The sequence below is a fragment of the Balaenoptera borealis genome (genome assembly GCF_965194805.1).
Source record: "Balaenoptera borealis genome assembly, chromosome: 2".
Lineage (NCBI taxonomy): Eukaryota > Metazoa > Chordata > Mammalia > Artiodactyla > Balaenopteridae > Balaenoptera > Balaenoptera borealis.
In genome coordinates this window covers 117,660,012-117,685,312 of record NC_138867.1, presented here as the reverse complement: position 1 = coordinate 117,685,312, position 25,301 = coordinate 117,660,012, and the positions used below count along the sequence as shown (strand labels likewise).

At 36.9% G+C, this 25,301-nt stretch overlaps 1 protein-coding gene and 1 long non-coding RNA gene across 2 annotated transcripts in view; both read right to left on the bottom strand.

Moving 5' to 3' along the window:
• The window catches only part of LOC309624241, a 36,948-nt gene extending 11,651 nt beyond the window's left edge, over nt 1-25,297 (bottom strand). The window contains exon 1 of the long non-coding RNA XR_014241830.1: nt 18,899-25,297. This is a non-coding gene — a long non-coding RNA (uncharacterized lncRNA). The remainder of the gene's footprint in view (nt 1-18,898) is intronic.
• Nucleotides 1-25,301, bottom strand: part of CTNNA1 (catenin alpha 1) — a 187,870-nt gene that overhangs the window by 85,972 nt on the left and 76,597 nt on the right. The window lies entirely within an intron of this gene.

Sequence of the window (25,301 nt, the reverse complement as noted above, 5' to 3'; positions counted from 1 at the left end):
AAAGGTACTCATCTTCTCCTTCAAGAAACCTCTATCATCAGAGTTGGAGGTCTGGATGTAGTGAGAGGCTAACATGAGTTGCAGGCTGTCCTCATGCGGTCCAACTCATATTCCAGAATGATCCTCCTTCATATGTACCATGTTCTCTTACTGACTGCATGCCCTGCTAATTTCTAGCTCCAGCACCAGAAACAAAAGCAACAGCCTCATATGAACTGTTTAATCTGCTCCCATAATTACTGGGTTGACCAAAAGGTTTGTTCGTTTTTTTCCGTAAGATGTCTCTAGTAGCATTCAGCTCTCTTTAACTTCATTCAAAACAATTTTGTTAGACTGTATGTGACAGCTGTCATATCAGCGTGCGTTTAAAAAAAGACTTATCAAAATTGAATTTTTGTGTAGCTATTTTAATATTGAAGATGGAAGAAAAAAAGCAATATTTTCAGCATATTATGCTTTATTATTTCAAGAAAGGTAAAAACGCAACCGAAACTCAAAAAAAGATTTGTGCAGTGTATGCAGAAGGTGCTGTGTCTGATCGAACGTGTCAAAAGTGGTTTGAGAAGTTTCATGCTGGAGATTTCTTGCTGGACAATGCTCCACGGTCGGGTAGACCAGGTGAAGTTGATAGCAATCAAATCGAGACATTAACTGAGAACAAGCAACGTTATAACATGTGGGAGATAGATGACATACTCAAAATATCCAAATCAAGCATTGAAAAACATTTGCACTAACTTGGTCATGTTAATTGCTTTGATGTTTGGGTTCCAGATAAGTTAAGCAAAAAAAACTTCTTGACTGCTTTTCCACATGCGATTCTCTACTTAAACGTAATGAAAACGTTCCATTTTTAAAACAAATTGTGATGGGTGATGAAAAGTGGATACTGTACAATAATGTGGAACAGAAGACATCGTGGGACAAGCAAAATGAACCACCACCAACCACACCAAAGGCTGGTCTTCATCCAAAGAAGGTGATGTTGTGTATATGGTGGGATTGGAAGGGAGTCCTCTATTATGAGCTCCTTCAAGAAAACCAAACGATGAATTCCAACAAGTACTACTCCCAATTAGACCAACTGAAAGCAGCACTCGACAAAAAGTGTCCGGAATTAGTCAACAGAAAACACATAATCTTCCATCAGGATAGCGCAAGACTGCATGTTCCTTTGATGATCAGGCAAAAACTGTTACAGCTTGGCTGGGAAGTTATGGTTCATCCGTTGTATTCACCAGACATCGTACCTTTGGATTTCCATTTATTTCGATCTTTACAAAATTCTCTTAATGGAAAAAATTTCAATTCCCTGGAAGACTGTAAAAGGCACCTGGAACAGTTCTTTGCTCAAAAAGATAAAAAGTTTTGGGAAGATGGAATTATGAAGTTGCCTGAAAAATGGCAGAAGGTTGTGGAACAAAAGGGTGACTACGTTGTTCAATAAAGTTCTTGGTGAAAATGAAAAATGTGTCTTTTATTTTTACTTTAAAACCGAAGGCATTTTTTGGCCAACCCAATACATAAAGTCAAATCCCTATAATAAATCCCTTATATATCTTTCATAGTTGCTCTGCTTCTGTGATTAAAACCTTAGTGAGACAAAGGGGTGTGTGCGTTTGTGTATGTAAGTAATCTAAAACAGGAAATCCCCTAGCCAAAAAACAAAAGATAAACATACATACATGAAAATAAAAAGAAAATCTGATATGGTGAGGAAAAAAAGCCATATGCAATGTCAAAAGATAAATGACAGATTTAGAAAAAAATATACGCAATGCAGATGGCAGATAATAGGTTAATAGCTATACTATACAAAGAGCTCCAGCAAAGAAAAAGACACACAAGCCATTAGAAAGATGGACACAGGATATAAATAGGCAATTCACAGAAGAGCAAATCCAGTGACCTACAAATATATAAAAAGATTATTTGAATTCAAAAGTGGTCAGAAAATGCAAATTAAAGTAATAATGAGTTATTACTTCCTACCCATCAGATTAGAAAAATTAAATAACACCTACTATACAGAGGAAGTGAAGAAAAGGCTATTTTCTTACATTGGTGGTAGAACTGCAACTAGTTTAGCCTTTTTTAGAAAATAATCTGCCAACAGCCATTCAAATAAAAATGTGTATGTACTATTCAACCCAGCAATTCCATAAAAATAAAATATAGAATCTATCTCATAGAAATAAAGTATCAAATGCAAGGCAATGCAACATGGTTCATGATGCTTAAAAAAATTTTTAAAGCAAATGCTCATAAGAAGGGAATTGTCAAATAATTTATGGTATAGCCACACTAAGAAATCTTACTCGGCAATTAAAAGAATGAATTAGAGGTAAATCAGGAGACTTGAAAGGATTTCCACTGTTGAACAATAAGACACAGGTTTGTAAACAATGATCCTACTTTGATTACGGAAACAGATCACGGAAACACCTATGCCAAAAAATCGATATGGGGGTTGGGGGTGTGGAGAGTAGAGATATAAGCAGAGAAAAATATGGAGATATTCATACCAGACTGCTAACACTGTTTCTTTGGCCGAGGAAGATGTGGGATGAGGAGAGATCTGAGTGGAAGGAGGGGAAAGTGAAAAATAAGAGTATGGATATATAGATCTCATTTATGGAAAAGCTATGTGCATGTGTATGTGTATGTGTGAGCGAGTAAGTATAAATTTTAAAAGAGGATAAATTATCTTTGCCTTTATAATTTTTGTATTGTTAGTTGCACTTGTTAAAAGTGATGCCTAATTTCTTATAATTATAATATTTTAAAAGTCAATATAGAGTCTACGAAGCAACTATAATTAAACTATACTAGTCATCAGATTCACTGGATCCTGGAAAGGAAATGACAACCATGTAAAAAAAAAAAAAAAAAAAAAAAAGCAGAAAACAGAAGAAGAGAAGGAAGGCAGTGAAAAGAGAATGTACAGTGGAGAAGAGGCTGGAATCACTGTCCTGGAACACTGCCAAGAAAGAGGTGAAAGTAGCTCCTTGAACTGAGCCTGGAAGCAGGAAATGTTGATGGGGGCGGAGGGGGGGTGGCGGCTATTGGCCCACAGCCTCATAGACAAGGCCCATATTCGTGGGAATACACTGAGGCATTGTTAAAGATATTGAAATATTACACTTACACACACACAGATCCTATTACTTAAAAGGTTAATGCCAGGCCTGATGGAGGCTTCTAGAATCCTGCTCCAGCACAAGAGCAATACTGATTGGGTAGCACTCACATTAAACAGTTGTACCTATAATGAATATCTCCCTTACTTAGAGGCAGAAACCATCCATCCCCATCATAGTCCACCTTTACCCACAGGCAATGTAGCATCACTTCCCAAGATGACCAGTTGCCTTAATCAACTGGAAAATCCCCTGAGGATGTGAAGCTTAGGGCCCCAGAAGCCCTGGGGTCAGAGATCAAGCACAACAGTGCCCAGCAGGATAAGAAGAGAGGCTCAGTGAGATAGGAGCCCATTAAAGGCAACATGGGTTCCCCTCTCTTGATTACCCATGATACGCTCTACACAGAATATTTTCTGGAATTATCCTAAAACTGAACTTCCCAGGCATATATCACTGGTTACATTGCATTGCATGTTTCCTAATGGCACAAGGCAAAGAGTACTTTTTGTTTGTTTATTTATTTATTAACAGTTAGTCTTTCTTCCTAGAGCACAGCACGGCAGTGTTTACCATGGCTATAGGTAATGCACAATATCCCCTAAACTGAATGTAAAAACTCCTTGTGCTTGGTTGAAGTTAAAGGTCCAATATTAGAAAGCAGAAACTACTATCAATCACAAAAAAAAAGACTTATACAGGGTTTCCCCCCCACCTCAGTATAATGGTAATAGGCAAAAAAGTTATAGAGGTATCATCTTTTGGGCTCTAAAACCAGAAAGCATCAATGTTTTCCAGGACAAGAGCCAGGGTCAAGAGTTAAAATTGGACTTATGGAATTGTCAGATATGCAAAACTGAAAGAGACTATAGTGAAATGATAAAACTTTGAAAGTTATTATAGTGAATGAAGACTACTATAAACCATCTGTCATGAGAGAAGGTAATAAATTATGAAGTGTAAAGAGATCTGACACTCTGAAATAAACATTTCAAAGAGGACAGTAATTGCCTATTGGCTATATAGATAATACACTAAGATGTGCTGTCATTAATAGTAGTTATTTGTTAAAGAGAAGTAACCTCAATATTATAGAGAACAGTCAATAATAGAAAACTTAGCCTAGGGCTACTCAATCTGACTTAGTTGAAAAGCAATTCAGACAGGAAATACAACACAATGATTGCATTCCAGACATGTGAGGTTTATAGACTTCATTACAATAAGGGACTATAAGCTGATGCCACAGTAGAAAGAACAGAACAGAGGCCTCTGAGATTAAATATCTAAGAAAGAGGCAGGAAAGCAAAGACAAACTGGAAACAGCTTAGTGAAAAAAGAGACCGCAGAAAGTTTTGGCCAAAAAAGGGAGCTGTGGAATGCAGTTTGGTGGCCATAAGACCAAAGTACATAATACTTAGCATAACACTTTTAAAAGGAAAAAAATAAGCAGAAATCAAGAAATTATCAGAGTAAAGTCTCTTTTACAGTTAAGTAATATAACTCTCAATACAGACACCTTTAATTACATGTGTGTGTACTTTACTGTATCTACATAAAACATTTCTGGAAGGAAATATAACAAAATGTAAGGAAAGAAAATGGATGGCTAGAGAACAGGAATGAAAGGGGACTCAGGAATGAAAGGGAATGAAAGTATATACTCACTATATACTCTTTTACACCCTTTTAATTTTGAACCATGTAAATATATTACCTATTTTAAGAATTAAAAAAACAGGGACTTCCCTGGTGGCGCAGTGGTTAAGAATCCGCCTGCCAATGCAGGGGACACGGGTTCGAGCCCTGGTCTGGGAAGATCCCACATGCCGTGGAGCAACTAAGCCCATGCACCACAACTACTGAGCCCACGTGCTGCAACTACTGAAACCCGCGAGCCTAGAGCCCATGCTCCGCAACAAGAGAAGCCACCGCAGTGAGAAGCCCACGCACCGCAACGAAGGGTAGCCCCCACTCCATAGTATGAGTGTGTTTCATGTTTGATAATTGCAATCATTGTTGCTTCTGTTGTGGTCATCCATGTACAATGCTTGGTGTCAGTCTATTTATCTCTTGTAAAAATAAAATACAGTGTGTGTGTGTGTGTGTAAAAAAAAAAAGTTCACCTAGTTCACATTTATATCTCACTTAGATATAGCTTCCATAGCACCTACATAGTAAGTGAAATAAAATATTTCTTAAATGATAAAAAAAAAGAGTAGTCCCCACTCACCGCAACCAGAGAAAGCCCACGCGCAGCAATGAAGACGCAAAGCAGTCAAAAAATTAATTAATTTTTTAAAAAGAGAATTAAAAAAACAACTTTTTATTAGGTATAAAGCAATAATGCAGTCATAGGATCTCAGCTCAACAAGAGAGACCTACCTTTTTCAAAACAAGCCTATGAGAGGCAGCAAATGAAGAGCTCCCCATTACTCTTAGCTTTACTATCACTTCTGAAGCAACTAACCATTAATCCAATGAGCAAGTTCACAGATAACATCTGAAGGCAACTGTTCATATCTCCTAAGTGAAGACTGATGATTCCAGCCAGCCCACGTGCCTCACTTCTAAGTCAGCCCAGCTTAACTACAAAGATTTTTCCTAATAAGATTTTTCTCTTCAGCCATTTTAGAGCTCTAAAAAGAAATAAAGATTATAAACATCAAAGGGAAAAGAAACCTTCTAGACCTCACACTACCTGTTCCAGTGTCTTTTAAATACTACCTATGGGGGCTTCCCTGGTGGCGCAGTGGTTGAGAATCTGCCTGCCAAGGCAGGGGACACGGGTTCGAGCCCTGGTCTGGGGAGATCCCACATGCCGCGGAGCAACTAGGCCCGTGAGCCACAACTACTGAGCCTGCGCGTCTGGAGCTTGTGCTCCGCAAGAAGAGAGGCCGCGACAGTGAGAGGCCCGCGCACTGCGATGAAGAGTGGCCCCCGCTCGCCGCAACTAGAAAAAGCCCTTGCACGGAAACGAAGACCCAACACAGCCATAAATAAATAAATAAATAAAAATAAATACTACCTATGCAATGCCTAAACTTATTGTTTTGGGTTAATTATTTAACCAGCTCTAGGGTGTGTAAATTCTCTTAAACAGTGAATTGAGATCAGAAAAGATCTTATTAATAAGATCAGAAAAAGTTTTATTCATAACACTATTTTCCTCTGGTGCTAGAAAGATGTTTTAATAAGCTAGAGAGGACAAATAAACATGACTTGTAGAAAATGAACGAGAAAAGAAAGTATATGGATATAGTATTGAAATTTTTAAAAATCTATTTCAAATGCAATCATCAAATAAATGCAAAATGGTTGGGAAAGAATAATGGAGAGATTTTAAACAGAGATGCCTATACAAAACTCAATTCAGAGAATGAACACTGACAATCAGAGCCTCGCTTCCCCATGTCAGATAACTCAGAATTAACTATAAAGAAGTATGCCAGACCCAAGCAAAATGTACGTTTTAATAGTAAACAGAACATATTAGGAATCTGGGAATAAGGCCACCAACTTCAGGCAAGACAGTTAAAACAAACAGAAAGCAATAAAATAACCTCTGTGACACAGTCAGCAGGGACACACTTGCTAAAAATTAATACAATCTTTAGACATTATTACCAGAATGCATATAAAAACTGGAAAATTCTCCAAATGTATTTGACCATTGCTAAAAGAGAGGAGGGAAGAAGAGGGAGGGTAGGAATTAAACTCTTTCACTCAGCAGAAGGAGAAATGCAACTACTCTAAGAAATCACTGGAAAGCAGGACGGGTAAAAATAAAAAACAGAAGAGCTAAAATTTTAAACCATTCAAAACTCTAAACTTTATTAGTAATAGTAGTGGTAATAGTAGCAGTAGTATGAACAGCAGGGGCTGTTTTACATGCTCTCAACCATGCTACGTGTGTAGGTACAATCATCATCCCCAACTCAGTGTTGAGGCGACTGAGACTGGGGGATTCTGGGTGACTCTTCCTGTTCAGTGCAGCTGTCAAGAAATAGAGCAACAGCACTCCACTGAAAATCCCTTCAATAAGTAATTTATCTTAATGCCAACAACCTATACATATTAGTAAACACAGAGTTCAAACATCTCTGGAGGGAAAACAAAGCTTCAAATTAGGTAGATTTCACCACCCCAGAAGAAGGCCACTAAATCCCAACTAAGAAAAGAGAATTTTAAAGATACAGAGGAGCCACCTGATTTCTCTCCAGAAACATAGGTAACATTAAGCATCCCTGACAACTTCACAACTAATGAGAGATACACTAGTTTATACAATGTTTGTCATCTTCAGCTTCTACTTTCAGTCCCAGATAAAGAAATACCAACTTCATTAGTACCAAGCTCCAACAAGCAGCAACAGAACTGAGAGCTGCCCCAACAGTTCCTTTCTGTAATTCACTGAAAATTTACTTGGGGCAGCAAAAATATGCTCTGTCTCCCAGGACATCAATGTAGAGAGAGATTCCCTCCCCAAAATAGGCTTCACAAGCACCTGCCCACACTGATCTGAGGGTGACTGTCTCTACCAAAACACATCTTTCTTACTTCCTGTCACTGTGCCTGAAATTCCACCATCAGCCTCCTCTTTGAGAATCTTCTTTAAGATAAAAAAAAAAAGGGGGGGGGGTGCGGGTGCAAATATCCCCAAACAAAGCAACAATGAAAAGTGGGGGAAAGAGATTATATTTGACTATTTCAACTGACATTTTAACTAAGGAATTATGACAGCTAAAAATGAACGTTCACAGTTTTCCTCCTAATTTCAGAAAAAGCTTAAGTATTTTTAAAAATCCCTTCTCTCATATGAATGTTTTTGGAGCCTGTTACAGTTTGGTCTGGTAGCAAACATCAGTAGATAAAAGGTACTAACTACCTAGCAGGTTAACATAAATGGAAAACCCTGAAATGAGGTCATTATGGTTAATCTGAACCTCTGTTAGTAATTGTAGTTTTATATTATATACACAGAGTGGAGTGAGACTTATTTTATGATTGTATATTTGTTGCTGGTTTCTATGATGTAATTGAACATACTTCTGTGATAAAGCCTTAGGATCACTGAAAGCTGGAAGGAGGTTGCCAACTTTTGCCTACACTTCACAGTAGGTAAGGCCAGGCCCTTGGGTCCACCAAAGTTGATAGATTTGCAGTTTAGCTCTGCAGGGCAGCAGCAAACCCTACAGGATCAGCCATTCTATTCTGGTAGGTGCACCACAAAGACCAGAAACGGCCAGCATAACACAAACTGAAGAGCCATGCTGTTGAGCTACAAATAATAACTCATAGAGACAAAAAAAAAGCAAAAATCTATTACAGGCTAACAAAGTAATTAATGTTGCTTTAAACAAGCCACTTCACCTACAACCTCTGCTACATCTTTTTTGCAATTTCTTCAAGTTCAAGTGGGCCGAGAATATAGCTATGAGATACTAGTATATATTTATGAGCACCATTATTTCTATCAAAATCCCTCTTTGGAATCCATTATATTCCTCTGACAAAAAAAAGTTTTTAATCTAAAAAGACTATAGAATCTAGAAAAATGGTACAGATGAACCTATTTGCAAAACAGAAATAGAGACATAGACGTACAGAACAAACGTATGGACACCAAGGGGGTAAAGAGGGGCTGGGATGAATTGGGAGATCGGGACTGACATATATACACTACTATGTATAAAATAGATAACTAACGAGAACCTGCTGTATAGCACAGGGAACTCTACTCAGTGCTCTGTGGTGACCTAAATGGGAAGGACATCCAAAAAAGAGGGGATTTATGTATACATACAGCTGATTCACTTCGATGTACAGCAGACACTAACACAACATTGTAAAGCAACCATACCCCAATTAAAAAAAAAAAAAAAAAAAAGACTATGTAATTAATATAAAAGCTGATTCCTTTTTATAGTTCTTAGAGTTCTAAGATAATCAAATTTCTAGTGATTATATGCAGAATCTTCAAATAAAAAGTCCAAAGTATTTAAAATGTGATAATTTAAGGGCTAACAACATGCATATTGTACAGATCCGCCACTTTTTCACAAAGACAAAAATAAAAAATAGTCGCTTTGAAATGATACATGTTCAATCTGATTTCTGGGTTTTTAAATTATTTTTGATTCAACAACCCTTAACTTGACATATTCATAATTTAAATGTAACAGCCACAGAAAATTGCAGGCCATTAGTCTATTTAATACAAAGCCAGGAGATAAAAGAGGCCAACTTTTATGCACTTTTATGTAGGCTTTTTAATTTGGCCAATGTCATTCTGATGGCAAAAACTGACACAGGCCCTGTTTCAAAATGGGGAAAACATTCTTTACTTCATATAAGATAAACAAATTGCATGAATCTATATAAAATACAATTTAAAATGATCATCACATCATTAGGACACATACATGAAAAAGCATGTGAATATTTTTAAACAGCTTTATTAAGATATGTATATTTATTATGATGTATATTAAGACATAATGCATACACAATTCACCCAGGTAAATTATACAATTTAATATTTTTTAAGTATATTCACAGATATATGCAACCACTACCATTAGAACATTAGAACATTTTCATCACCTAAAAAGAAGCTCTGTATACCCTTTAGCTGTCACTCCTCCAATCCTTGGATGTGAATATTTAAGTACTAAATTTTAAATATCTGGGACATGGTGACCATACTTGGCTTTAAGTTTTAAAGCTCTAAATTTGTTGTCCTTTTCTTAAAAGTAATTTTTGGTATTCAGTCTAAATTTGCTCCTTAAACCTCCAGAATCACAAATTTATCCATTCTTTTCCAAAAGACTCTTCAGATAATTCCTGTTTGTGAAAAAGGGTACCAAGGCAATCAACTCTTAAGTACATTCCCTCACACACATGAATGCACCACTTTTTAGCACCTATAACAAACAAAAATACATAAAAACAAAGCCCACAAACACATTTTAAAATGTGTCTATCCAATACTACCTACATAACAAGTAATTATCCTTATTCTGTGGCACATGCCTTCCTTGGGTTTAGAAAAGTAGAAGTGGGCTCCAAGTCCAACCGTGCCAAACTTAACAGGGCCTTAAAGAATGTTAGACACTCTTTTCTTCCACCCACGTTAAATATACACCCCCAAAAACTGTTGATTCACCGGATTTTCGGCTGCCAAAAAAAGTAGACTAGCTTAGTGTTTGACATTTCCTTTTGGCAGTCATTAGTCCTTAATGTGTAGCTGTCTAGAGGCTAAATGGAATAGTTTCATTCCTTTCTGCTTTAGCAGATCACTTTCTTGGGCCTGAGGAAATGTATCAAAGGCTAAAACCACCCTACAAGAATGCTGTCAACTGAAGATGTTGCAATATAAAAATAATAATGATTAAAACTCCTCTCTCCACAAGCCCCTTATCACTAGAATCTAAACAATACCTTTCTCCATAGGAGCAAATTAAAGGGGAAAAAGCAAACACTTCCCAACACCTCTGACTGTCAGTGAGCTACCCACTAACAGGGAAAAAGAGGACTGCTTCTAGCTAGTCTTGCTTGTAAAATGGTTCCTTAATGGCTCTTCAGGACTTCTCCGGTGGTCCAGTGGTTAAGACTCCACGTTTCCACTGTAGGCGGCATAGGTTCAATCCCTGGTCAGGGAAGTGCCTCGTGCCATGCTCGGTGCAGCAAAAAAAAAAAAAAGGCTCTTCGTTCCCACCAAGCCAAGAGGTTTGCCATTCCCTGCACACTAATTAATTCCTGATTCTAAATCTATTATTGTTTCTCCCTTCGCCCACTCTTCAATGCCAATCAATGCCAACCTTGTCTGTCTTTGTATATCCTATTTAATATAAGTTTTATACTTGCTCCAGTGCTCTATAATAATAAATAATTTTATTTGTGCTTTTCTTTAAAAAACTTCATTGCACCAGCATTATCTCGTATAAACCAGAACTCCTCATTCTGATTTCTGCTGACAAAAAGAGCACTAAAAAAGGAAAAATAATAGAAACAGTACATAGAATGTTTATATTCAAATAAGGTTTTCTCTAGCTAGAGACAATGTATTTTCATAATCAACAGCAGAAGCAAGGAATCTGAAATCATCCTGGCCAAGAAAATACTGTTTAAGCCACCTAAAATTGTGCTGAGGCAACTTCTTAATTAATATGAAATCTACAGAAGTCGTACCACCACCCTCCTGAAAAAAAGAAAGCCCTAATTACTGCCATTTATTAAATTCCATTCAATCAAAGTTTAGTGAACAACAAGGAAACATCACTACTAAATTATACAACAGTCAAGCAGGTAAGAAACAGAAAACTTCTTACTATACATGATGGAGCTTTAAAAATATGATTCAGGGGAGGGCAATAGCTCTGATAATGCTTCAGGTAGTAGACTATGGAATGCCTAGATGATTAGGCAATGACCAATTCTGACCTTCTAAAAAAGTGCTTACTAACAATTTAACCAAGAAAACTCTGCATCGTCCAATGACTATACTAGGTACACTCCTTTTTGGAGAATCAAGGAACTCAAATCAAATACAGTGTCAAAGCGTTTACTTCAAGGACACATGCACAAAAACCCAAGCACAGCTGGGCAACCGGCCTCAGGAAGGCCATACAGGAAGAATAGGATCCTCCTCTTAGCTGCTTGCACCCTTCTCCAACCTCAAACACCTGATCCAATGTTACCCTCTATGCTGCCTAACTAATTCATAGCTGCTGCCCACCCACAAATTCACTTTGCCATGACCCCTCACGACCCTGACTCTACTTAATGGCATAATTTCCTACTTCAGTTTCCATTTACTAACTGCATCGTTTTCTCATTATTTTCCCATACAAATTCCCAAGAGAATCTAATTGGCCTAAGAACTGGGGACTGAGAAGGGGGCTGGACAGAATAAAGCAAGCTGTTCGAGAGGTTGCAAGACAGACAAATGCCTCCAGAAGGGCTGTAAACATTGCAAAGACTATGCCCTTATGCTGACATCTACTCAAATAACCATAATGATAAGAGATGTCTTTTTTTAACTTTTTATTATGGGATTTTCCAAACATTCAAAAGGATTAAGAATACTAAAATGAACTTCCTTATGCAACATCACCAAGTTTTCACAGCTATCAACTTTCTGCTTCCTTGTGTCATTTATAACACTTCTGTTAGTTTTTGGGTGGAGTATTTTAAAACAAATCTACAACATCATGTCATTTCATAAGGGATTCCCTTTGAACCTATGTTCATCTCTGGATGTTCAAATCTTGTCAAATGTTGAGGGTTAAAAGAACTATCACTTGTCCAAAACCTCAAATTGCAAACATAGTTACTGACGTTTATCATCATAACCCTAAAACTTATGTGACTTTTTTTTTTTCTTTTTTTTTTTTTTTGCCGCACTGCTTGGCTTGCAGGATCTTAGCTCCCTGACCAGGGATCGAACCTGGGCCCCAGCAATGGAAGGGTGGAGTCCTAACCACTCAGCCAACAGAGAATTCCCAAACTAATGTAATTCTTGATTCGGAATGGTTTTAAGAAAATAGCTAATTTTGCACTAGCTGGGAAAACCCACTCAAAAAAAAATAGTTTGATTCTAGCTCTAGAGCTTGCCAAAATGACAGATCTGTAGACAACAAGTAAGAGCTAGTCAATGGAGTCAGTTTTAACAAACACTGTGATTAGAATTCCACTTTTTAAATGGAATTTTTTCCTGAATGCTACAAAGTTTGATATTGCTTTGAAAAAAAAAATCCAACAAACATCTTCCTAATGTTTTGAAGTCCATTTCCTGAGTTAAGAAATTTTGATAGCCTAAGAAAAACCAGCTTTGAAAAGGTCAAGGGGACAGGGGGTTCCTTTATCACAAAAGAAATCACTGAATAAGGGTATATATAAACAACCAACTTTTAAAAACCAAACAATTTTCCAGTATATAATGGCTTTATCTTTTTTTCACCAACATAGAATCTTAAAAACAACATAGGGACTTCCCTGGTGGTGCAGTGGTTAAGAATCCCCTGCCAATGCAGGAACACGGGATCGATCCCTGGTCCAGGAGGATCCCACATGCCGCGGAGCAACTAAGCCCGTGCACCACAACTACTGAGCCTGCACGCCACAACTACTGAAGCCTGTGTGTCACAACTACTGAGCCCGAGCACCTAGAGCCCGTGCTCTGCAACAAGAGAAGCCACTTCAATGAGAAGCCCACGCACTGCAACGAAGAGTAGTCCCCACTTGCTGCAACTAGAGAAAGCCCACGTGCAGCAACGAAGACCCAATGCAGCCAAAAAAAAAAAAAGCAACATAAACAAATAGGTCTACTTCCCAGCAACAAGTGAATTTATTGTTATGAGCTTTAAAGATTACAGTTGGGTATCACTGGTCAAATACTTACAATTTTTCTTATAAAATATTTCAGGTTATTTTACACCAGGGAATAATAAGCAATGTTCATATAGACACAAGAACAAGGCCAAGTCAAAACATAAATCTTTTTATTCCTAGAAGATGAGTTTCTTATTTGAGTCTGCAAAACCAATAATTCTCCCTCAAAGCAGGGAGAATTAATTCAGGACAAGTACGCTCCGGAGTTAAATTTAAAGGACAATTAGCAGGGAAGCCTTGAAATCAGATGCCACACTGCATTCTATACAGTAGACTATTACAAACTGCAAATTACAAAACCCAAAGTTAGAATATCTGCAACTGGAGTAAAACCAGGAGGCCAATCATTCCAACACATCTGAAAATAATCCTTGTAAGACAATTTATTGACTAGATATTATTTTAGCATAAAGCAACTCAAATGAAATGTCTTCCTTATAGTGTATCTCCAAATCATACCATTATGAAAAGGTCCTATGCCATTTTCAGAGAATGACCAAACAAAATCAGTTCTCAGCAGTCTTTGGTTCTAAATATTGAATATTCCACTTTAAAATAAGTAAGTTATTGAGTGACTGTCAAGTACTTATTTAGCAGTCATCAGATGTGAACACAGACTGAACACAAAATAAACAGAAAAAATAAGGGCATTCGCTCAGAGAAGAAAAATATCACATTCCACAGACTTTAACCCTTCTAATTTTATGACTAAGAAATATGAAAACCATAGTAATTTTCAAGAGAGCAGGCCTGAAATCACAGAACAGAAAATTTCCTGGCAGCCAGGGCTATACCTGTCTCTGGCAAGGATAGTTTGGAAACTCAAGGTGTTTTATTAACTATCTTAAGTCCTCTAAAACACCCAATTTAAAAAAAAAAATTTTTTTAAGATCAATGGACAGAAAGTATTAGGGTAGAAAGTTATGATTGATAAGCTTCTAATTTTACATGTTTGTCACATATGGGCATTCTAGATAAACAGGTTTATTTTATAAACAATAAAATGCCTACTTTGCTACATTTAAACAATGACACTATTTTAAAAGAATCAATTTATTATCAACATATGACAACTTTGCCAAAAGTAAAAATAAATGAGAAAGAAAGAAGTGTATTATTAATTTCCTAAAACAATACCAATTTGCATGTATTTATAGCATTTTCTAGTTGTAAGTTCAAGTCAAACATGGTATCCCCTTCCCTTTCCACACTCAAATGAGGGGTGGCGGGGGAGATCCTCTGTCAGCTGTGATGAGATGCTTGAACTACAAGATCATGCAGACTTGTGGGTGGAGACTGCTGCTTTGGCTCTTTGCTATAGACAGAGCAAGGAATGGAGCTATCACACAGAACTGAGAAGAATCTGCTACAAGAGACAGGAGAGCAGCCTCGGTCACTGCCTATCCAGATCCCTGTTCACCTTGTTCTTGGCTACACATCATTTAATGCTCTTTTGTCTCAAGGCATTTTTTGCATTACCACCACCCATTATCCCATTTTCTTCATTTTGCTTGGTCTTGAGTGGTTCTCTGTGCCCTCTAACAAAGTCAGGTAGAAGGGCAGCTATTAATGACCTTGTTTCACAGCTGAGAAAGCAGCTCAGGGGGAGGCTACTTGATCAAGCTTTAACGATGCCTATTCGATGTAAGCATTACTGTCCACCATCCATGGCATCACATATGATGAGGACCATCAGAAGTAGCTCTGGACTGATAATCAGAAGGCTTAATTCTAATCTTAACTGTTCTTACCTGGGTATGATCATAGCCAAGTTACCTCTAGTTTCAGGCTGTTTTGAAAATAGGTGGTTGGTTTTAGGTCTGGTTAAGATGGGGTAAACATTTTCCACCCTGTCTATGCCACTGAATGCAACTAAAAACTCTGGAGAGAATACATAAAGTAGCAATCTGAGAACTGAAATGAAAAAGAGCCAAATCCACAATTATAGTTGGCAGACAGGGTTATAACTGTCTCAGTAACTATTAGAACAAGCAGACCCTAAATAAACAAACAAATAAATAAGCAATCAAGGTATAGAAGTACTGAACCAATTCAATCAACCAATGCCATCAACCATCTGGATCTAATTGACATTTATAGAACACTCCATCCAACAACAGCCAAAAAACACAGCCAAGTGCAGACAGAACATCACAAAGATAGCACCACTGGGTCATAAAACAAATCTCAATAAACAATTTAAAAAACTGAAATCATGCAAAGTATGTTCTCTGACCATATTGAATTTGAATTAAACTAGAAATCAATAACAGAAATTTAACAAGAAAATCTCCATATACTTGGAAATTAAACAACATACTGTACTTCCAAATAATCCACCGGTCAAAGAGGAAGACTCAAGGAAAATTTTTAAATATTTTGAACTAAACAAAAATGAAAATACAAAATATTGAAATTTATGGGATGGAGACAAAGCAGGGCTTATATGGAAATCTGCCCTAAATCTTTACATTTAAAAAGAGGAAAGATCTCAAGCCAATAACCTAATTTCCCACCTCAAGAAACTAGAAAAAGAAGAACAAAATAAACCTAAAGGAAACAGAAGAAACAATGAAGAACAGAAATCAGTGAAATTGAAAATAACAGAAAAATCAATGAAACCAAAAAAACCTGGCTCTTTCAAAGGATCAACAGAATTGATAAACCTATAGCCAGACTGGCAAAGAAAATAAAGGGGTCAGATACAAATTACCAACACCAGAAATGAATTAGACAATATGGCTACAGACTCCCCACAAACACTAAAAGGATAATAAGAGAATGCTACAAACAACTTTTGCATATGAAACTTGACTAACTGGATAAAATGGACCAATTCCTTAAAAGCCACAAACTTCCAAAATTTATCTAATAAGAAATATATAACCTAAATAATCTCACATCTGTTAAGAGAAATTGAGTTTGTATTTTAAAACCTTCAAAAAATTAGTTGAAAAAAAAAAATTAGTTGGCTGGACTAGATTAAGGCTTGGCAAACTTCTGTAAAGGGCCAGATATCAAATATTTGGGGCTTTGGGGGCCATTCCATCTCTGTCACAACTACTCAACTACACGACTGCAGTGGAAAAGCAGTCATAGATTGTTAAGTAAACAAATGGGCATGGCTACGTTCCAATTAAATTTACAAAAACAGATGGCAGGCAAGACTTTACCGGAGAAGTTTAATTTGTCAACCCTACACTATGATAACTAATGTCACTTCCAAATTCTAAAATTTATAATTCTATATTTCCATGGTCAAAAATCACTGACAAATATTTCAAGAAAAGGATAATGCAAATACTATCACACAGAGATAACTGACTCTGTTTTGACCAAGACTTTCTAGAAGTACATACTGTAGTAAACAAAAAGCCCCCCCAGACAACTCACTACTTCAAACTAGTCCTGAATGAATCATTACCTCAAAAAGACGAATCACCTTATTAACGTGAAAAATCTTCAGTGTTCCCATATTAATAGTACTTTGGAAATAAGCACAGTATATGATTATGAACAAAACCTAAAAATCCATGACACATAAAACTAAGGGTCTAAGTTTATTTCTAAACTTTGTGTCATAATGACCATAAGAAACACTGTCAAAAATGTGGGAGGAACTACAGAAGAAAATTTATATTGCCTATTATCCCACCACTCAGTGATAATTGCTAATATTCTGATATATTTAGAGGTTATTACTACCGTTTAATTTAGACACATTTTTTTAGATATAAAAGCTCTTCAAGCCCGCCTGACATCTAAAAAGCATAAATTAATACCAAGGACAGTCTAACAGCAGTCTCCTGTAGGCTAAAACCTGATGCATCTGCAGCCTGACACTGGGCAGGCTTCCGGGTCTGCCCCATCATTCTGATTTCAAGAGACTGCTCTACTATTGTTCCATTAAGCCAGAGCCATTTTATCTAATATACAAACATGCATCTTTCTGCATATAAAAGGTTAGGAACTTGCCTGTTAAATACTGCAATCCATAATGCCAGAGTGGCATATATAGGAAGTACCTCAGGCCTCTAAAAAGCAACATAAAATATAACTAGGGTGAGATGTCCTCTTCAGACTTAAGAAGTTCTCTTAAACCTCTCATCTCACACCACAAGAAAATCACACAATTTTTGACAAAGAAGCTTTCCAAATTAAATAAATACTAATGTCAAGAGGACTAACTCCTACACATGCTCGAATTCTGCATTCAATGAAACATCTATTTATACCTAAATTCTCCAAATATGCTAGGCAGCTCACCGAAAAGCTTACACTAACAAATCAATAAAATCATATAGTACAAAACTATGGACTAGCAATACAGGCAAGAGTCTACTGCAGGAAACCCAAGGGTTCACACAAAGATGAAAATCATAGCATATCACATAACAAAACTCAGGCCCTGTAGCTGCACATCACAGAGCCAACTGAAACATCTATGACACTCAAGTAACTCCAGAGAGTCTAGCTTGGGAGAATACTCTAAAAAAGCTTTCTTTTCTTCTTCAGCTCACTTCAAGCAGCTATACCAGACCTGGGTTTACCTTATTTAGTGTGAAATATTTAACTTCATTAATAAACTTCAGTAATAAATTTCATTTATAAAGCTATATAGTGAAAAAAAAACCATGATTATTAAAGATGATGATGTAAAATCGTATTTGCTGACTTACAAAGATACACTATGATAAAAGTAGTAAGCATTCAGATTTTCAGGCCACAGCGATCTGAGTTCAAATCTCAGCTATATGACTAAGTATTTTTGAGCGAGTAACAATTCAATAGGATTATTATGGAAGTCAAACAGGTAATAATGTATGTCTCTCAGCACAATGGCTAGTATATGGTAAGCAGTATAATTGTAAAGACAATCCTTATTTCTGTTGTCAAAAAAAGAAGAAACAGTAAGAAAAGAACAGATAAATGTGTGCATACACACATAGACAGAATGAACTCTGGAATGCTATATACCGAAAATGGTGATATATAATGAACAGAGAACTTTATAATTAGAAAAAAATTAACCTATTCTAATTTTGAAAATAAGAAAATGCAGCCACAAAATAATGCAGTAACAAGCTCTTCGAAGGAGTCCTTCAAAGGCTTGGAAGCTTTGGCTCCGCTAAAGTGGTTCCAGGAAAGCATTTGCAAAACTGAGAAGAGATTAGCATCTAGATTAAGTGCTTCCCCTCACTGCAATAACAATATATCTTTGAGAGTGAACATTAACTGCACCTTACTCATATATTCCATATCTAACTATTATCCAAATCAGATAAAAATTTTATACCTGATATGCTAACATAATCAAACCCCTCAAATATAGGCCCAGTCCAATACAAAACATGTCCACTTACTTCATTACTCTTTTAGGATCCTACAACCTCCACCGTTTCTGGGCAAGAACAAAGATAAAATTTAACCTTAAGCAACATCATCCTCACCTGGTCCTAAGCTGTACCAATTTTCTTCTGCCTAAAACTAGTTTAAGGTATAAAAAATACAAGCTACAATAGCTACTATGTACGTTACCATTCTGGACACTGAAGGAAGAAGTTGGGACTTCCCTGGTGGTCCAGTGGCTAAGACTCCGTGCTCCCAATGCAGGGGGCCGGGGTTCGATCCCTGGTCAGGGAACTACATCCCACATACCGCAACTAAAGATCCCACATGCGGCAGTGGAGATCCTGCGTGCCACAACTAAGACCCAGCACAGCTAGCTCAATAAATTAATTAATTAATTTTTTTAAAAAAAGGAAAAAGTTGATGCTTAACTCTTACCTACTCACCTTAGCTGGTTGGTTACCCAGTAGTTAGAATTATCCAAGAGAAATATAATACAAGCAAGAAACAAAAACTACATATATAATTTAAAATTTTCTAGTAGCCATAAGTAAAAAGAAACACGTAAAAATTAAGAACAGATTTTATTTAACCCAATATATCCAAAATATTATCAATGAGATACTACTACTGAGATATTTACAGCTTTTTCAGTGCAGTAAGTCTTGGAAATCTGGTATATAGTTTACACTCACAGCACATCTCAAATTGGACCTGTCACCTATTAAGTGCTCAATAGCCACATATGCCTACTGGCTACCACACTGGATGGAACAGAGCTAAAGCTACTCAAGCCCAAGGCATGTGTTTCTTCTCACCAATTATAAATTCTAATTCTAGTCAGTCAGCATATGACCATGAACTGCTGGACAAGATTGCTCAGGTCAAAACCAAATGGAATTCATTTCAAAGACTGAGGGTCATTTATGTTTCAGACACTGTGTTAAGAGTTTTCAGATTGGGGTCAGGGGGAGGGGGGTTAGAGTAGAGAGTTTTGTTCATTTGTTTTTTGAGGGGAATGTGAGTGTGATAAAAGAGACAAGTAAGTTTGGTCCCAATAAATTCTACTGCAGTACTGGGAAAAACTCAAAGCACGTGCCCTAACAAAGGGAGAAAGGACCACATTAAGGATCAGCATATCTCTTAGCAGAATGAAGAGTGTGAAATAAAGAATTCGGCTGTACCAAGTACAGGCCTCTTCAGAAGGAGACTTTTCACTGGCATTGAAATACTATCTTTAAAAAACATTATAACACAGAACTGGGCTCCAAAGTCAACTACACATTTAAGAAACAGAAAGTTGAACCCATTAAACCTAATTGTTTGTTTTTAAATTTTGTTTGTTATTTTTTTTTTACTATGTTTATCGTATAACATAACATTTACCATCTTAACCAATATTAAGCATATAGCTCATAGGTCTCAAGAACATTCACATTATTGTGCAACCATCAGCACATCCATCTCCAGAACTTTTCATTTTCTCAAACTGAAATTCTGTCCCCATTAAACAGTAACTCCACATTCCCATCTCCCCCAGTGCCTGGCACCCCCATTCTCCTTTCTGTCTCTATGAATTTGACAACTCTAGGAACCTCATGAAAGTGGATCATACAGGGTTTGTCCTCTGTGTCTGGCTTATTTCACTCAGCATAATGTCCTCCAGGTCCACCCATGTTGTTGCACCATTAACCTAATAGTTTGAATGTTATACGAATATTTTGTGTCTATGCGGAGAACATTAAGAGGGTTAAAACTATTTTAAAATTTAAAAACACTCTGCATACAAGAACGGGGACAAACTGGAAATACATATACCTAAATGTTAATAGTAATGGTGGGTCAATAATTTAATGCACATGTATGATTTTCAACTACAAGAAAATAAACAAAGTGGCAATAACTTTTTTCAAATTCAATTACATTTCACTTTAATTTCAATCCATTCACTTTTTTTTTTTTTTGGCCGCACCCCGCAACATGCAGAACTTCCCCAACCAGGGATTGAACCTGCACCCCCTGAAGTAGAAGCGTGGGGTCTTAACCACTGGACCACCAGGGAAGTCCAATCCATTCATTTTTAAACCCATCCAAGATATTTTTCTTTCTCTAGAATCCTCATAGGCAGAGTAACCTTAGGCTGATAGAGCAAGAACAAATTAAACATAACCACAATAACTACATTTCATTTCAAGGAAACCTGGAAGTCATTTGTGAAACAAAGATCCACTGAACGGTCAAAACCCCTCTGCTGTCAGGCATCTGAAGCATTTCCATAATGTTTAAGTAAGTAGGGGTCAAATGCATTACCCTTAACATCAGTATCTCTTAGAGCATCATACAGGTAAGCTAGTGATAGATCTAAGACTATCTATCTCTAACTCTTCAAACTACAATGCAAGTAGAAGCATTAAGGCTGCTGGCCTCCTGGCCCTTGGAGCCTTTAAAAGGGAGTTTGGCCCTCACCCTATGATCTAACATATCACTTCCACTCATTGCTTATTTCAGAGTATTAATTTTTTCAAAAACTGTCATCTGTATACCAAAAGAGCTACCGGAAGTAAGGGTAAATCACCCATGGCCTCCTCCCCCATAACCCTCTAGAATGTAAGGTCAATAAGGGCAAGGATCTTTGTTTTTTCCACTAATATATCCCTAGTACCATGAATATCCCAAACTGTTCACTTTATCCATTCTCCCAAGTCAGCGTGAGTTCATTAAGCAAGCACCTATTGAGTATCTCTACTACCATTATACTAGACCCTGAAAGAATATTTTTTAAATAGTTCCCATCTTTCAAAAGCTTAAAACCTAGTTGCAGAAATTACATGGATATAGGAAATACAATTGACCAACAATTCAAGGAAGTAAACAATTGAGTGCAAAACTTCAAGCTACAAAGAAATAATGTAGAATGGTGTAATCTGAAATGGCCTTCAGCAAAGAGATGGGGGGGAAACGTGGGCCTTGAAGGAAGGGCAGGTTAGGTTTAAACAAGTAGGAAGGGAATTTCAATAACACAATGAACAATGTCCTACTGAAGGCATGAGCTCAGACTGGCCTGAGCAGGCAGAACAAACTGGAAGTGGAGAAAGTGAATACAGCCTGGAATAAGACAACAGCAGTGGAGACAGAAAAGGACAAATGCAATAAACCATCATAGCACTTTCTCCACCTTAACTGCACATTGGAATCTCCTGTGGAACTTTTAAAAATACTGATGCCTGGAACTCAATTTGGTAATTCTGACTTAATTTGGGTACAACCTAGACATCAGGATTTCTAAAAGTTTCTTTTTCAGAAAAAGCTTTTTTTTTGGCTGCGTTGGGTCTTCGTTGCTGCACGTGGGCTTTCTCTAGTTGTGGTGAGCAGGCTTTTCATTGCAGTGTGCGGGCTTCTCATTGCAGTGGCTTCTCTTGTTGCGGAGCACTGACTCTAGGCGCGCGGGCTTTGGTAGCTGCAGCACGCGGGCTCTAGAGCACAGGCTCAGTAGTTGGGGCGCACGGGGGCTTAGTTGCTCCGCGGCATGTGGGATCTTCCCGGACCAGGGCTTGAACCCATGTGCCCTGCATTGGCAGGTGGATTCTTAACCACTGTGCCACCAGGGAAGCCCCCCCAGGGATTCTAATGTGCATCCAAAGTTAAGTAAGAATCATTGCCTTATCCCACCAACTGTACATTCTGGAAAATAAAACTTTATTAAATTAAAAAAAAAAAGAATCATTGCCTTAGAGGAAACACCAATGTAACTTGATAAGTGGCAACACAGGATGAAGAAGGAAGGCTCAAGAAATTACAACAAGATTTTTTTTTAAGTATGTATCTATAAAAATCATGACATGACTGAGAGAACCCAGGAAATGAAAAAAAGTAAAAATACGTGAACCTTTCTGGATTTTACCACTCTGTCAACAAAGTTCTAAGTACTGAACCAGTTTTAATTAATCCAGACTGTCTCAATTCTCCACATACCATAATTATTTATCTAATATTTTTCAAAAGAAATAATCAAAACTTAAACTGAATCATTTTTTTAAAATCAAGGTAAAGCTCAATGCAAAGATTATAAAATAAATACTCCACAAATCGCCTCAGGTTTTCCAGCTAGAAATAATCTCATCCTCCTTGCAATCCCCATGGTATTTTAGTAGCACCTATGATGGCACTCCCAATAAATGTTCTGTAGAGATGCTGTATGTTTCAGAAGGGAGGGATCAGTGCTTCATTCCTCCTCTTACACAGTGCCCAGCACACTACTCTGCAGATGACCCATACTCAATATGAACTGAGGGACAGGAAGATACTGCCGGTTAAGTTCTGACTGTCGCTGGAGGTTCTAAATGTTCTTGAATGCTTCATAAATAAGCAAAATCTATCCCTAGTTGATTCTGCTTCTTGCAGACCCTTTTACCATTCTAAGTTTTCTTCACATGTGCTTCACTGCCCTCCCCCTTTATCCTCACTCCATCACTTTGTGACAGGACACAGCCTGATCACTGTTATGTGAGTCAATTCAAGGAAACTAAATATTTTTATCTTTAGGAGAAATGTGTTCAGAAATCATCTTCTAAAATATATTTCTGAATATTGAGAGAATTTCTTTCAAAACCCCTACCATAATCCTTAAATTTCAGCCTGACATCAATCACTGTTCTTGTTTTCACTTACATAATAAAATGTTATGTAAGAGTGCTGTTATGGTCTCCATATCTTCCGTATAAATGAGTATCTCCCACCATTACTTACATCCATGGCACAAAACAGAAAGTACTATTTGTCTGGCATTCTGGGGAGAATCCAGGAGGTACCTCATGATCAGAGATGACTAGTCCAAGATCTGACCAACCCCAAGACTCAAGGAATATCTTTTAGACTGGTTAGGAAACTCTAGTATGGAGGAATGAGAACAGATTTATCACATACTCTTCCCCACAAAGGCTGTTTTTAAAGTGGTTTCCCAATCATAACTGCATTGGACACTTTCGTACCACTTCAGCACACGATAGTAGATAACTGGTTCACATACATGTCATGAGTCTTTGTTTCCCTGAGCCAGTCTTCAAATTATTCATTTTTTTATATTTTCTGATTTTCAGGCTTATATATGGGTTTTTAAATGTGTCCCACATTTTCACTGTGACTTATCAACCACTTTTTCCATTTGATTTAACTAAGTCTCTAATCTCATTTTTCTGAGGTAGACTGCATACGATCAAAACATGGCAATGGCTTAAAAAAATTCAATATGCTTCACTAATTTCACAATATGGTAGAAACAAGATAAACACAGGAAAGCATTCATCTTCACCCTAGGAATTCCATCATGACTCACCATTATACGTTCACTTATATAAGAATACAAGTGAACAAACAAGATGTATGGCAAATGAACAAATGAGAAAGTACCAAAGATCTTTTCGTGAAAACTATTAAATAGGGAAAAATCACTAGTGAGGACTAATTTGCACTGTCCTTCTTCCCTTTAAAATGATTTTATATAATTTTTATTTAATTTATTCCTTCTTTGCCACAGTAAAATACTGGGTACAAGGTCTAAACTACACTAACCCTAAAGCAGCATTAAATAACTGGAATGAAAGAAGTATTAGGGAAGGAAAAAAGAAGACATTAACAATACAGAAAATAAATCAACAGATACAGTATTTTCTACGGCAAAAAAATTGTCAGGTATCCAATTTCACAGCACTGGTTTTTAAACATAAACCTTAAAAATTCAAAAACTCTACTCAGTTCACCTAATACAGCTCTACTTGGCAATTACTTACTCTTATAGCACTGCACATGGCTCATTCAAATAACTTCATCAACTATGAATATTTTCAGCATTCCCTTTCACCCAAAATTAGATGGCCACCTACATGTGATAATGGAATTTTAGGGGTATTGAAGGTTACTATCCCTAGTAGACACATGCTGAAATATTTAGAGGCTAAGCAATACAATGTCTGCAACTTACTTTCAAATGTTTCATAAAAATAAAAAAGGTTGTATATGTGTATATATACATATACACGCATATATTTATACACACAAACATGCACATGTATTCACATGTTAATTGGTGAATCTAGATAAAGGGTAGATGGGTGTTCATTATATTTCTATAAGTTTAAAAATTTTCACGCCAACAAGTTGGGCAGAAAGGGGGCACTACAGAAAGCCATTTATCCATTCCTTGAAAAATTTTACTCCACCCAAGAGTCAAGAAGCTAAAAACATATTTGACATATGTAGTTAAAACATATTTGACATGTATAGTTAAAACATGTATAGTTAAAACACCTCTTAACATGTATAGTTAAGACGCAACAATTATGGAAAACTCCTGTTACTTCAAAGAAAAGTTCTGAAAAACACCTCAGATCCAACATCTGCTATAGAAAATTCCTCTTACTC